The sequence below is a fragment of the Ursus maritimus genome, unplaced genomic scaffold, assembly GCF_017311325.1.
Source record: "Ursus maritimus isolate PB19 unplaced genomic scaffold, ASM1731132v1 scaffold_9, whole genome shotgun sequence".
Classification (NCBI taxonomy): Eukaryota; Metazoa; Chordata; class Mammalia; order Carnivora; family Ursidae; genus Ursus; species Ursus maritimus.
The window spans coordinates 50,178,286-50,191,508 of NW_024427107.1; the positions used below are offsets into that span (position 1 = coordinate 50,178,286).

The window sequence follows — 13,223 nt, forward strand, 5'->3', positions numbered from 1 at the left end:
CCTAGACACCCCAGTCTCTTCTCTTTGCCCCTTTCCACCCCTATTCTTTCCTGATTGTTCCAAAATTAACTTAGGTGAAATCTAGGGTCCTTTCTAGCCTTTAGATAGTGACGGAGAGTATTTTGCTTTTGTACTGTAGCAGTGACTTTTATCAGGAAGTGTAATACATTGTTTTAAAAAATAAAATCATGAATTCCATTTTTTACAAGAGTTTCTAGCCACATGGCCTAAATAGACCAAATACAGTATAATTTTAATTTACATACATTTGTATGGTAAAAAAAAATATATATATACAAACAAAAAAAATGTTCATTCTATTTTTTCAAGAGAACTGCTTTTTTCCAGGATTGATTTACATGACTGAAAGATCTTGAATTATTTTCTAAAATGATATGTATTCCATTTCCTTTTCTTATTAATCAGTCTCTAATCATTTCATCATTTTTCTCTTTCATTTTCTTCTACTTGATCTTTGCTGTTTCCCCTTCTTGATGTCCATAATTCTAAAGATTGTCTTCATTTGGCTGAAAAAAACTTTTTTCTGATAAGCATACTCTTTTCAAGTGAAATAAACATAAATAAGGGCAGAAGAGAACCTGGAGCAGAACATCATATGGAAATGACAGTATACTTATGGTACATTATTCATATTCAGTGAAACTTTATAATTAATAATTATAACAATTTATAAAGTAAAAAGTTAAAAATATATAGTATTAGTCTACAAAGCACCATTGATTGATGTAGATATTTAATCAGACATTAACTTTAATGTATTTCTTTTAGGGTATTATAATTTTCATGTACTGTATAGCTTGTTATGTGTATAACCGTTCATTTTCTTCGATAGACATTCTTATAGGATCTTGAAATCAAGCCTAAAACTTATTTGTCACTATGATCTGTACTTTTTCTTTTATTTCTTTTCTGCATCTCTTCTCTTGATAATTTCTAATTTTCTGAATCAGTTAAGAAAAGCTTTTTTTAGAATATGAAAACACTAATTTAAAAAGACATATGCACCCCCCATGTTTACTGCATCATTATTTATAATAGCCAAATTATGGAAGCAAACCAAGTGCCCAACGATAGATGGATGGATAAAGACGTGGAATACTACTCAGCCATAAAAACTACGAAACCTTCTCATTTGCAACAGCATGGATGGGTCTAGAAGGTATAACACTAAATGAAATAAGTCAGAGAAAGACAAATACCATATGATCTCATTCATATGTGGAATTTAAGAAACAAACGAGGGAAAAAAGAGACAAACCAAAAAACGAATTCCATTATAGAGAACAAACTTGGCTGGCCGATGAACTCACAAGTGTAGGTAGTGTGCTACCCAAGGGGCAGGTCTTTCACTAACATCACAAGGGTCTCTGGCCCAATGAGTGAAGTTTGATAGTAATTGTTACTACAAGTAAGAAAACAAAACAAAACAAAGCAAAAACTAGAGAACAAACTGTTGGTTACCAGAGGAGAGGTGAGCGGGGACAACTCTACATTTAACGTTATGAGCACTGAGTAATATATAGAATTGTTAAATCAATATATTGTACACCCGAAAATAATATAACACTATGTTAACTATACTAGAATTAAAATTAAGAAAAAAGTAAAACAAAAATATGAAATAAAAGTTTTTTTTTTAAAAATGTTGAGTATAGTTCACACATGATGTTACAGTCTCAGGTGTATAACATAGTCATTCAACAACTCCATACATATGCTACGTTCACAAGTGTAGCTACTATCTGTTACTATGCAACTCTGTTACAATATCATTGACTATATTCCCTATGCTGTGCCTTTTGTCCCCATGACTTATTCATTCCATACCTGGAAGCCTGTAGCTCCCCCTCCCCTTCACCCATTTTGCCCATCCCCCCTACTCTCCTCCCCTCTGGCCACCATGTTTGTTCTCTGTATATATAGGTCTGATTCCACTTTTTTGCTTGTTTGTTTATTCAGGCTTTGTTTTGAAGAGTTTATCCTAAGAAATTTTTGCGTTATAAAGACTTATATGAACATGGCTTATCTTGACATGGTAGGCAATATGTGAGATATCTACACATACTTTTATAGCTCTCTCTTCATAATAATTTAACAAGCTAGCATTTATTGATACTTATTACAGGCCAAGTACTGTTCTAAGTAGTGTGTATGTATTAAATCTTTTAATCCTTATAGCAGCCCTATGAGGTAGGAAGTATTAAACTCCTGGTTTCACAGATGATAAAACTGAGAGGTGGAAAGGTCGATAATTGATCTCAGACCTCATGTCTGGAAGGTGGAGAAACAGAGATTTGAACCCAGGCACACTGGCTCCAGAGCCTTAACTGTTCTTCAGTCTGCAACCTTTGCATTAGCTGATGTAACCCAGACAAACCAGGAGGTAAGCACTGACTGCTGAGTATGGACTGCTGAGAAATGTAACCAGAGGGAAGAATAGAATGGAAAATGTGCTTAATATGTGGCATTTTTCCTAAGAGAAAAAGCACAGAGCTATAAGAGACTTCGTTTCTTTAGTCTCAAAGTATGTTCACAAGAAAGAAGAAAATGTAAAAGGCCGTGTGTTATCAGACGGCTAAATCAGCACAGTAACCCCCGTGCTTAGCACAGCCTTGCCTCAACTCGTGGGTGCTCAGGAAATACAAGCTCCGTGATTTGCTTTTGTGAGAGCATTTTTATGCATGCTAAACTTACAGGAATTGTGTCAGGTACTTCTTTTCCATGAAGCCTAACACTTAAAATACCCTTTACATATCGAACGATAAGTGGTACTATAAGGAGTTTTCAGAATTACTTTTAAGAACACCACCTCTGGGGGTACCTGGGTGGCTCAGTCATTAAGCGTCTGCCTTCGGCTCAGGGGGTGATCCCGATCGAGACCCACATGAGGTTCCTCCGCTGGGAGCCTGCTTCTTCCTCTCCCACTCCCCCTGCTTCTGTTCCCTCTCTCGCTGGCTGTCTCTCTCTGTCGAACAGATAAATAAAATCTTTTTTAAAAAAAAAAAAAAAAAAGGAACACCACCTCTGTTCAAAAAAAAAAAAATTAGTTAAACACTTGATAAGTAACTTTTCTCCTAGAGAAGCAATAGTTTTCTCTGGACCAGGGAAAGTGTTCTTGGTCTTCTGCAGAGTGCATTTTGAAAAGGGTACACACTACCAGTAAAATTTATATCTCAGGTTAAGACTGTATCCTTGGCATTGTAATGTGATATTAGCAAAAGTACTTTTATAATCCTACCTGCCAACAATTAACATCTATAAATAGGAAGATCACATGATTCCAAAATTACCCAAGTCTTGGAAAGAGTTTTTATCATGAATAACCCTTTAGCAAAGGGTCTTTTCTCTACCATCTTCAAAAAAAAAAAAAAGTTCACTTTCAACAAGCTCTAATTATGTAATCAAGCGGATCTCTCCATGTCATAAAAATAAACCAACAAACGTGGACATTTAAAGTCAAGTTATTTTCATACTCAACAATAATATATTGTACACTTAAATTTCTGTAAGAGGATAGATCTCATGCTAAATGTCCTTACCATAATAAAATTTTTAAATGCTTTCAAAATATAAAATAAAATCACATTATCACAAATTGATTAATCTACCTGCTGTGGTAACAGATACAAAGAAAATAAATGAAAAGTGAACTGGGGAAATAGAGAAAAAACTAAGAGTAAGAATCTAGAATAAAAACTAAAGGAGATGTAGAAGCAGTGGCATTATCACAGCATTTGAAACATTTTTAAATGAGAGCCTCTTAGTAGGCTGGATCCCAAAGATGATGATGGGCAGAAAGGAATGTCCAAGAGCCAGTACTACTCATAGGAAACTGTTCATGAGACGCCTAATGGACAGGTTTAAGCACAATTAAAAGATTGGTTTGTCTTACAAAACCCTGAAAGAACTACACTTAGCTGACAAGTGAGTCAAGTCTAACTCCTATCAGATTCCTAATGAGAGCAAATAAGAAAGAGCAAATGACAAAATATTGGGAAATACATATCTTGTATAGATATGGCACACAGATGTATTTACTTATAGAGGCACCTGTCATATCCCAGTTCACAAGTGTGTTTGATATGAATGTGTAAGTGTTTTTGCAGCTTTCTTGTTCATATTCAAACATTATGCAAATATAGGTAGCATTACCATCTATGTGAGACATAAAAATGTCAAAGCCCTCCTTTGCATATTCCACAGATGTTGAAAACCATGCATTTATATTTTGTCCAGGGTTTTTGTATGTGTGTTTCTTCTTCTAACACGAAGTCTTGCTTTTAAAAAGAGCCAATTCCTTCCTGATTTTTACCTGCTGTTCTTATTTCCCCGGGAGTCTGCAGCTGTGCTGAAATATTTGAAGATGAACATCAGGGCATCGTCACAACACTTCTGCCCTCTCTTTTTGTGCACCGTATAAAGCTGCAAGGAAACAGTCTGTCAATAATTTTCTCTGCATAGCTAACTCGGCAAAACTTTTGAGAATAAGCAGCATCGCCTAGTGTGGTTGTGTGCATAACATGAGAGCATTAATTGAAGCACTTTGTAAATAAGAAAGCATTAAGCATATGTAAGGCACTGTTATCATTAGCATTATTTTAAACCAGCCATGTCATTAAGGAAAGAAATGGAAATTAATATCTATTAAGCCCCTACTTGTAGCAGAATGCCGAGAATTTTACTAGAGGTTTTACATAGGTTGTCTTATCAAATAGCATTTATAAGGAATACTGCTGGACTTCTTAAAGGAGCCAGATAAAGAGTTTGTAGTGGATACAAAATAGTTCCGTAGAAAAGATGAGACATCATTAATTTTATTTGAGAATGAATCACAGTGCCAGTTTATAACATTTCCCTCTAAAAATCACTGGCTTGGTGAGATGCTTCACCAGGCAATGAATAGTTTATTATGGAGCTGTCAGAGCTTGGCAAAGGCTATAGGTTCTGTATTGCATTCAAAATCTTAGTATTCTTGCTATGATATGGAGTGTCAATGTTCTGAATTGGTAGTAACATGAGCGGTGCCTTCTTTATAACCATTGTCAGTTCATTACAATGTGCTAATGCTGCACACAGTTTTCAGTGTCCTTTCTATCTTTTAACTTGTCCCTGAAGCCCACCTGTCTTGGTGTCCAGTAGTCCTTGGACTTGCAAGGATCTGAGCTGACATTTTCTACACCCTAGGATTGTGATTCCTACCTCCAAATAAAATCAGAATTGTATGTGTAGATCTCAGTGAGCTGCATCGAAGGGTCTCATAAAAGTGTGAAGACAGGGGAGAATAAAAGAGAAGCGTCCACCAAAATCTTCTCCAGGATTCTGAAGTTTAAGGACACGAGCAGGGAGTCTGAGAGAGTCAGGCTATCGAGGCTGCCGTCTGCTTCCATAGAGCTAACAGGGAATGTGGATTAAGAGGGGGTCAGGTAGGAAGGAGAGAGTTATTATGACTCCTGTCCATCCGCTCAATTGCTAAGTGTTCAGCACCATGATGGATATTGTGACAGACTCTCTCCTTGTCCTAAAAGGGAAGAGATACAGAAAGAAATAACCATAATAGTATAATATTAGTATAAGGTATACTGTCTCATGACGCAGTGGGAGGTTCTGGGGGAAAAAGATCAAACAGGTTTGGACAGTGAGCCAGCAGCATTTAAAAATCTATAAAGGCACAAACCCCAGCTAGGTTAGTACCCAGCTTCTCAAATCTACTGTTAGTGCTGTTAAGACTGAATAATAGAGATTCGTTAAAGGTGGTCATGCCATTGATTTACTTTATGATAAGAAACTGTACAGAAGTTAGATACTGAGTTCTTTTATCTCACTCCACGATAAACTTGTAGGGTCAACTTAGTAACATATTATGCAGAGCATTCTGGCACTGTTTCCAAAATGCTCAGTGAGCCAAGATCAAGTCCCCAGTCACAAGGCGGGTACAGTTTCCTCTGTGCAGAAACAGAACTTCTGAGTCTCTCACACTGCCACCAGGGGTCAGGCACCGGGTGGGAGGAGAGGGCACTCTCCTGGAGAGGAAGTGTTGTATTACCCAGGGAAGCACGAGAACCACAATCCCTGTCCTCTCTTCCTGAAAGCAGCATATTGCTGGCTGAATAGGTTTGAGAGGAGGACCTCAGAAATGTTCTGCCCTCGCAAAGGTACGTGTGAGTGCTCTCCACTTTAAACACGTCATTTTGGAAAGTCAGATAAGGCTGACTTTATGTTATATTTTCAAAATCCAGATAAGCTATATGGATATGTTGGTTACTGCCTCTAGGAAAGGAATGTTTGGTAGGGGAGGCCTGGAGGGGGTAAACTCTGTTGAAATACTAAATCTGATATAGGGTATGAAACAGACTTTCTGTGCATGCACATTTTTGGTCCCTGATTTGCTGTAGGTGCTGCTGCTAAGTGCGATTCTATCAGGAGGTACTCTCAGAAATAGATTCAGACATGGTGATTGAGAGTTTGTTTTCATGTCCAATGGCCATTTATAACAAAGTCGTTAGTGACTTCTTTTCATTCATTCACAGGAAATCATTTGTCAGTAAGGTTTCCATATGGTCTTACCTTGTCCTTAACTGAAAAATTGCACACAGCTAGGGAAATAATAGTGATCGAGTCACATGCTCAGATTTTATCACCCCTGCTCTGCCTTTCAAAGGCTGGTAATACATTTCATTAGTCTCTCCTAACCCTCCTCTTAACAGTTTGCTTAAATGTTTTTGTTTTCCTTTAGTATTTTATTCCTTTAAATTCTCTGGGCTCCAGAGAAATGAGGAGAGAAATAGGAGGTTTTCGTCTTTTTTTTTTTTTTAAGTTTCGGTCAAACAAGTCAAAATAACATTATTATCGATGGATCAATCTGTTCTTTTAAATAGAAGAAATAAAGATATAAAAAGATCTGAAGCGTGTAAGTAAGCTCTTTGATTTTTAATGGCATGCAGCAGATGGAATTCATTATTGACTTTTAAAAATGAAATTGCTCTGCATTATTATTTATTTATAATTTTGCCTTTCACAAAGAAGTAATTACCATTACTAGGTTAGTTTTCCCTCAATCACAGCAACTATATGACAACACCAGAATGTATAATATAGTTTACCACTTGGTCATGAGGCTTAATGATGTTGAGGATATTATCTCTTTCAAATTAGTAATAAATTTACGAGCATAATGCACAGTTAAAAGGTTGAGTATCTTTTCTTTTTATTTGAGTAATTTCAAAAGCAGTTATTTCACAGTATAGGGCAGTTTATGTATGAGATTCTCATTACAGAAACAGAAATGTTTTTAATTAGAAACAGTCTAAGTTCATCTTTCCAGTTCAGCACGCAGATTTTGTGATGGTAACCATGATAGACGCAAAATGCCCAAGTAAAATATTTAGATGATTAGTTTCCGCTCAAGCAACTTTTTAATTTTAATCAGAAATTCTAAAGCTTTTCAGTCATCAGGGAAGTTGATAACCAGTCATAACAAAATTTGATTTCCAAGCCTTGCCCAACATTTAATCATTATATTTAGTTCAAATTTGAGAAATATATTAAAGTTATCTAGTTTTCTGTCTTCATGATTTAAACAATGCAGAGGAATGGAAAAATCTTCAGTATTAGACATGAAGCTATAGATGTTATAAAAATGTGGGCAACCTTTTCTCAAAGCTGCTGTTGTTTTAAATTATCATTTCACAAACAGGACGGCAATTATTGTTTATATAATCAGGAGATCTAGTGCAGACAGGTTTCAGACCACCTTTGAATTTCAGTGAAGCTTCTGGTTAAACTAGACCCCTCCTACATTCTTCTACCTCTCCTCCAAGCCATTGTCCCCACCCCCAACTGTTTCCTCCTCTCCCCTTCTTCCTCCCTCTTTTACCTTCTCTTCTGACACTTGCACACTCAGACATCTTTTTGCGTAAGTGGATCTGTTTTCTTCAACAGTGGTCAACATTGTGAAACTGAAGGATGGTAATTAATATTTCATGTGTAGCACTTAAGCTTCTTCACCTAGACCATGCATTTTGCTTCATTGTGCCCATCCACGGGCACTTAATATATGCTTATTGATTGTCTAGTGAGGTTGTGTTATGACTGATTTTGAGAACTTCCATACCCTCTGCAGTTACTACTTCTGTATTTCTTTGATTCTAAGATAGGCCTTTTTTTTTTCTTTCACATTTTAGCTTTTTAAAATCTGAAAGTATCTTATGCTCAATGGTGTACGATGGTTTAATTGGCAGGGTTTTGTTTTCCTTTTTTTTCTCTTGGTGGTGCATTTTATAAGACATGCTGTTTTAGATATGATGAAATATGGCAATAAAAATATAGAGTGATCTATTACTTGTGTAATATACTAAAGACCGTGCATTTCACATTCAAATATTTTTAAAGTATTCTTTTTTTGTTATGTGGCTTATCCATAACCAATTTTGGTCTCTCCTCACTACCTTCCTCCACCCTGATTCCCTCACACTGTGACTCTACCTGTTCTTGAACCAACTGTCTCGACTGAACTCCTCTGGAAAATACTCAGAGAATTTTATTAGTAAATTAATTACCAAAATTTAACTGTAATGAAATGGAAAGAGTACAAGTTTTTTGTTTTTTGTTTTTTGTTTTTTTTTTTAAGATTTTAGTTATTTATTTGACAGAGAGAGAGGCAGTGAGAGGGAACAGAAGCAGGGGGAGTGGGAGAGGAAGCAGCAGGCTTCCCGCGGAGCAGGGAGCCCAATGTGGGCTTGATCCCAGGGTCCTGGGATCATGACCTGAGCTGAAGGCAGACGCTTAATGGCTGAGTGACCCAGGCGCCCCAAGAGTACAAGTTCTTAAAACTAAAGACTTAGGTTCAAGTTATGGTTCTGCTCCTTAAAACTATGAGTTCTTAGGGATCCAGTAGTTTTTCTCAGAGCTTCAAATTATACATCCAAAGAACAGAAATAATATGAATAATTTCTTCATCATAGGATTGTTAGGACAATTTGTAAGAAAAAAAATTGAGGGGTGCCTGGGTGGCACAGCGGTTAAGCGTCTGCCTTCGGCTGGCTCAGGGCGTGATCCCTGCATTATGGGATCGAGCCCCACATCAGGCTCCTCCCCTAGGAGCCTGCTTCTTCCTCTCCCACTCCCCCTGCTTGTGTTCCCTCTATCGCTGGCTGTCTCTATCTCTGTCGAATAAAATAAAATAAAATAAAATCTTTAAAAAAAAAAGAAAAAAAATTGAACCAGTAAAAATATTGATTATGAAATATATATGAGAGTACTTTATAAACCATGAAGTACTGTTCAATTATAAATTTTAAGCATCAACATTAAACAAAACATTCTTAGATGAGATTCTGTGTAAATGGAAAGTTAGAAAGAGGAAAGAAGGAGAAATTCAAGAATTTGCCCCGAACTAAAGAGAGTAAGTTTTGCATTTTAATTATTATTGGAAATAATGATAGGACCCCTTAACTCACTGAATCACAAGGAGCACTGTGCAAGCTTTCTCCAGAGGACTTCCAACAATTAGAGTCTTAGTTATTTTGAATCCCAGTGCTGAATGTGTGCCAGTCTCAGAGAGCTTGTATCCTTTATTGAATTAGCAGAACCACAGCCCACAGCACCTCCGTGACATTAAAAATAAAAGAGGTTACTTAGATTCCCAAATTCCTGTCCTATCTTTGTTCCTTCCACTTAAGGGACAAATCGATTTGTAAATTACTGTAAGGCTTTGGCTTTAGAAAAAAATAACATAATGTAAGTATGTTTGACAGTGGATTTTGGAATCACTGTATGACAAAGAATTTTGTTTAATGCCCCTGACTTTCAGAGGAAAACACGGTGGAGGTGGGTGGGGTGGTTGCCAGCAGTTATTACTTGCTTTCTGCATTTGTCTGTTTTAGTTTCTTGGTCTAGTCAAAGCAACCAGACCTTAATTCGTTGTCTGTTTGTTGGTCCCCGATGTTATTTATTTACCAGGCCCTGTTATACGTGAAGATTTAAACTAAAATGGAATTTGCACATCAGCATACACTTAATAGAGCTTTACCTTCCACAGAAAGAGAATTATAGGTAAAAGCTAATGCCCACTGGGACAAACACTACAGATCCTAATAGTAATTGTGGAAGGGGTCCCACTCTCTTGTTCCAGATATTCTTGAAGGGGGAATGATACAAAATCAATGAACCAAATAGGATTAGTCACATAGTTATTTCCATAGTCAGGGTCTTTTCCTGCCATAAAAAAGACGTCAAATATTTTCAGTTTGAAATTCCATCTACAATTCACCAATGAGAAATGAACTCCATGGACAAACATTTAATGAAGGGAAATTCATTGCATGAAAACCAAAAGCGTTTTAGGTTTACACTGGTTAGGATATTTGCATGCACTTCAGCATTCTCTAACACTTTCATTGTATTGGCTTTCACAATTTCAAGAACATAATAGTAAAAAAATAAATGTCATTGCTGTTTCTTCAAAACACAGGGTACTTCAACGGTACTTACAATAGTACTTATTAATGTAAATTCCATTGCTGTAGTGAGTGTAAAACACAGACTGTTTTTAAAAGGTAATGTGTGTGTGTGTGTGTGTGTGTTGTTGTTGTTGTTGTTGTTGTTGAGGATAGGGATACTTTCAAGAGTAAAGAACAGAAAGAGTCACGGTATTAAAGGCGTTTGCAGGTGCAAAGGGGAATTGAAGAAGACGGAATTTGGTCATTACTTGAAAATCACGTTTCCTATACTGTCTCTGCCAATGGAGGTCTTCCAATTTCTCATTTCAATCACTTTTTTAAAAAGATTTTATTTATTTGTCAGAGAGAGAGAGAGAGTGCAGGAGCACAAGCAGGGGGAGCAGCAGGCAGAGGGAGAAGCAGAGGGAGCCCAATGCGGTATTTAATCCCAGGGTCCTGGGATCATGACCTGAGCCGAAGGCAGACACTTAAGTGACTGAGCCACCTAGGTGCCCCTCAGTCACTTGATTTCCAAAGACCAAAAGTTGTAACTCTAACATGAACATTTTCCCTTCATTAAATGAGATATATACTGGGATTTAAAATTTTTATATAATGGGATTTTAAATTTTTCCCATCTCAATTTATTCATAATAACAGCAAATGTCGACATAGGAGTGACATGGTATTAAGTACTATACTAAGTGCTTTACATATGTTAACTAATTAACATGTTAATACATTTTAGCATAATGGTTAAGAATCATACATTAAGCTATATTAGCTTATTTCAGTTCATGGAAGCACCATTTTTCTAGACGTTTAGGCCAAGAAATACTGGTGGAATTCTAGACTCTTCTTTTTCCTCTCCCACTTTGTATCTTATCAGCCCACATATCCTATTGGCTGTATTCTCAATATAGATCCTGAATCCGCCCAGTTCTTAGCACCTGCACTGCTTCCTCCTGGTTCCACACTCCATCATCTTTTGACTGCCATTGCAGTCTAACTAGTACCTTCTTCTGACTGGTCTCCTTCCCCCTGCTTTTGCTCTCCCCTGCAAAACCTCCCAACACGCTGTTCCCCCTCCTCTTATCCCACTCCCAGCCAGTCAGCTTTCAGTAAGACTGCTGAGCTGGAGGAATGTGCTAAGACACGCATCTCATTCTTTCATTCCTGGACCTAACCCCTTCAGGGGCTCCTATTTCTCGTCAGAAGCTGAAGTTGCCATTGCAGCATCCAGGGCCCCATCTGATCACTGATCACCCCCCTGCATGGGCACAAGTGTGCACCACACACATACACACCTATTGCCTCTAATTTCCTCCTTGTTTACTCCGCTTCAACTACATTGGTCCCTTGAACCTACCAGACATGCTTCTTTCTCAAGGTTTTTGCAATTACTCTTCCCTCTGCCTTCCAGGCTGCCCCCATAGAGACTGATGCTGCCAGTACCCTCATTTTCTTTATCTGGTGACCTTCCCTGGCCATCCTGCCTACAATTTCAAATCCCACCTGTTCCTCAACAGCTCATGTCCCCCTACTTCTCTTCCCTCTTTTTTTTTCTTCCTTAGCTCTTATCACTACCACATCTATGTGTATTTGTTTATTATGCTAACTAGAATGCAACCCTATGAAGAAGGAACTTTTGTCCTTTTTTTCATGTTTGATAGCTCATATCAAGAGCAGAGCCTGGTATGTAATACATCCTAAATAAATATTTGTTGAATATATCTTCAGATCAACTCTGTACATTAGGTACAATTATTACCCGCATTTTACAAATGAGAAAGTTAAGGCACAGAAAGACTAAGAAATTTGCCTAAGGTCAAATCAGCTTAGCCACTGTCAGAGCCACAACTCAGACCTAAGGCCCTGGCTCCAAAGTCTGTGTTCAAACCACTCTATGGTTCTTATTTACATGACTGAGTAAATTAATTGGAAAAATAGAACTATATAAAGATTCATCCATTTTCTGGGATTTTCTTCAATACGCTTTCCTTCCAGTTAAATGAAAAATTGACAGAGCAAAGCCTCTTTACTCCATCCCTTGAGGATTTTTTTTCCTAAAAGAAGGTCTGAGTTTTTACCATCAAAAAATATAAAAACAAATGCCCCCAATCCCACCCGTGTTGACATTCAAACAGTAGCAATAAAGTAACGTATGGGCAATGGTTAAAACAGATGTTAGCACTATGGAAAGTATAAAACGAAAACATGTATTGAATGCCTGCTGTGCTTTGTAATACTGAGCACTGGGACTACATACTTGGTAATACGAGTAGAATCTGAGACAGGCACATACACAGTTGTAATCATGTACTTGTTTAAGTGTCACAGCAGGGTGTTATATAATTCTGCACTGGCATTTAGAAGAAGAAACACCAAATAGAGATCTGCTGAAAGCTGAAAGCAGGGCCTTGGAGACTGAGTTGTGGGGAAGGTATATAAATAGTGAGTAGAAGGTAATTAGGTGTCTCAGAAGTGAAGACAGGGGTGCATGGCTGGCTCAGTCAATAGAACACACAACTCTTGATCTTGGGGTCATGAGTTCGAGCCCCACATTAGGCATAGAGCTTACTTTAAAAAAAAAAAAAGACACTTTTTTTGAAAAGAGGATGTTGAGGAATGCCAACAAATAAATGTGCCTTAGAGGATAGAGACTAAGAGAGAATATTTTAAAATAACATTCCATATGCTATAGAATGGAAATTATAGGCAAATGAGTTATTTGAACAATAAGTGCACACATTTTTAATTTAATTT

At 37.2% G+C, this 13,223-nt stretch overlaps 1 pseudogene; it reads left to right on the plus strand.

The window, feature by feature from the left end:
• The first annotated feature begins 1,284 nt into the window (after positions 1-1,284).
• LOC121101803 lies at positions 1,285-1,431 on the plus strand (annotated as a pseudogene).
• The last annotated feature ends 11,792 nt before the right edge of the window (positions 1,432-13,223 follow it).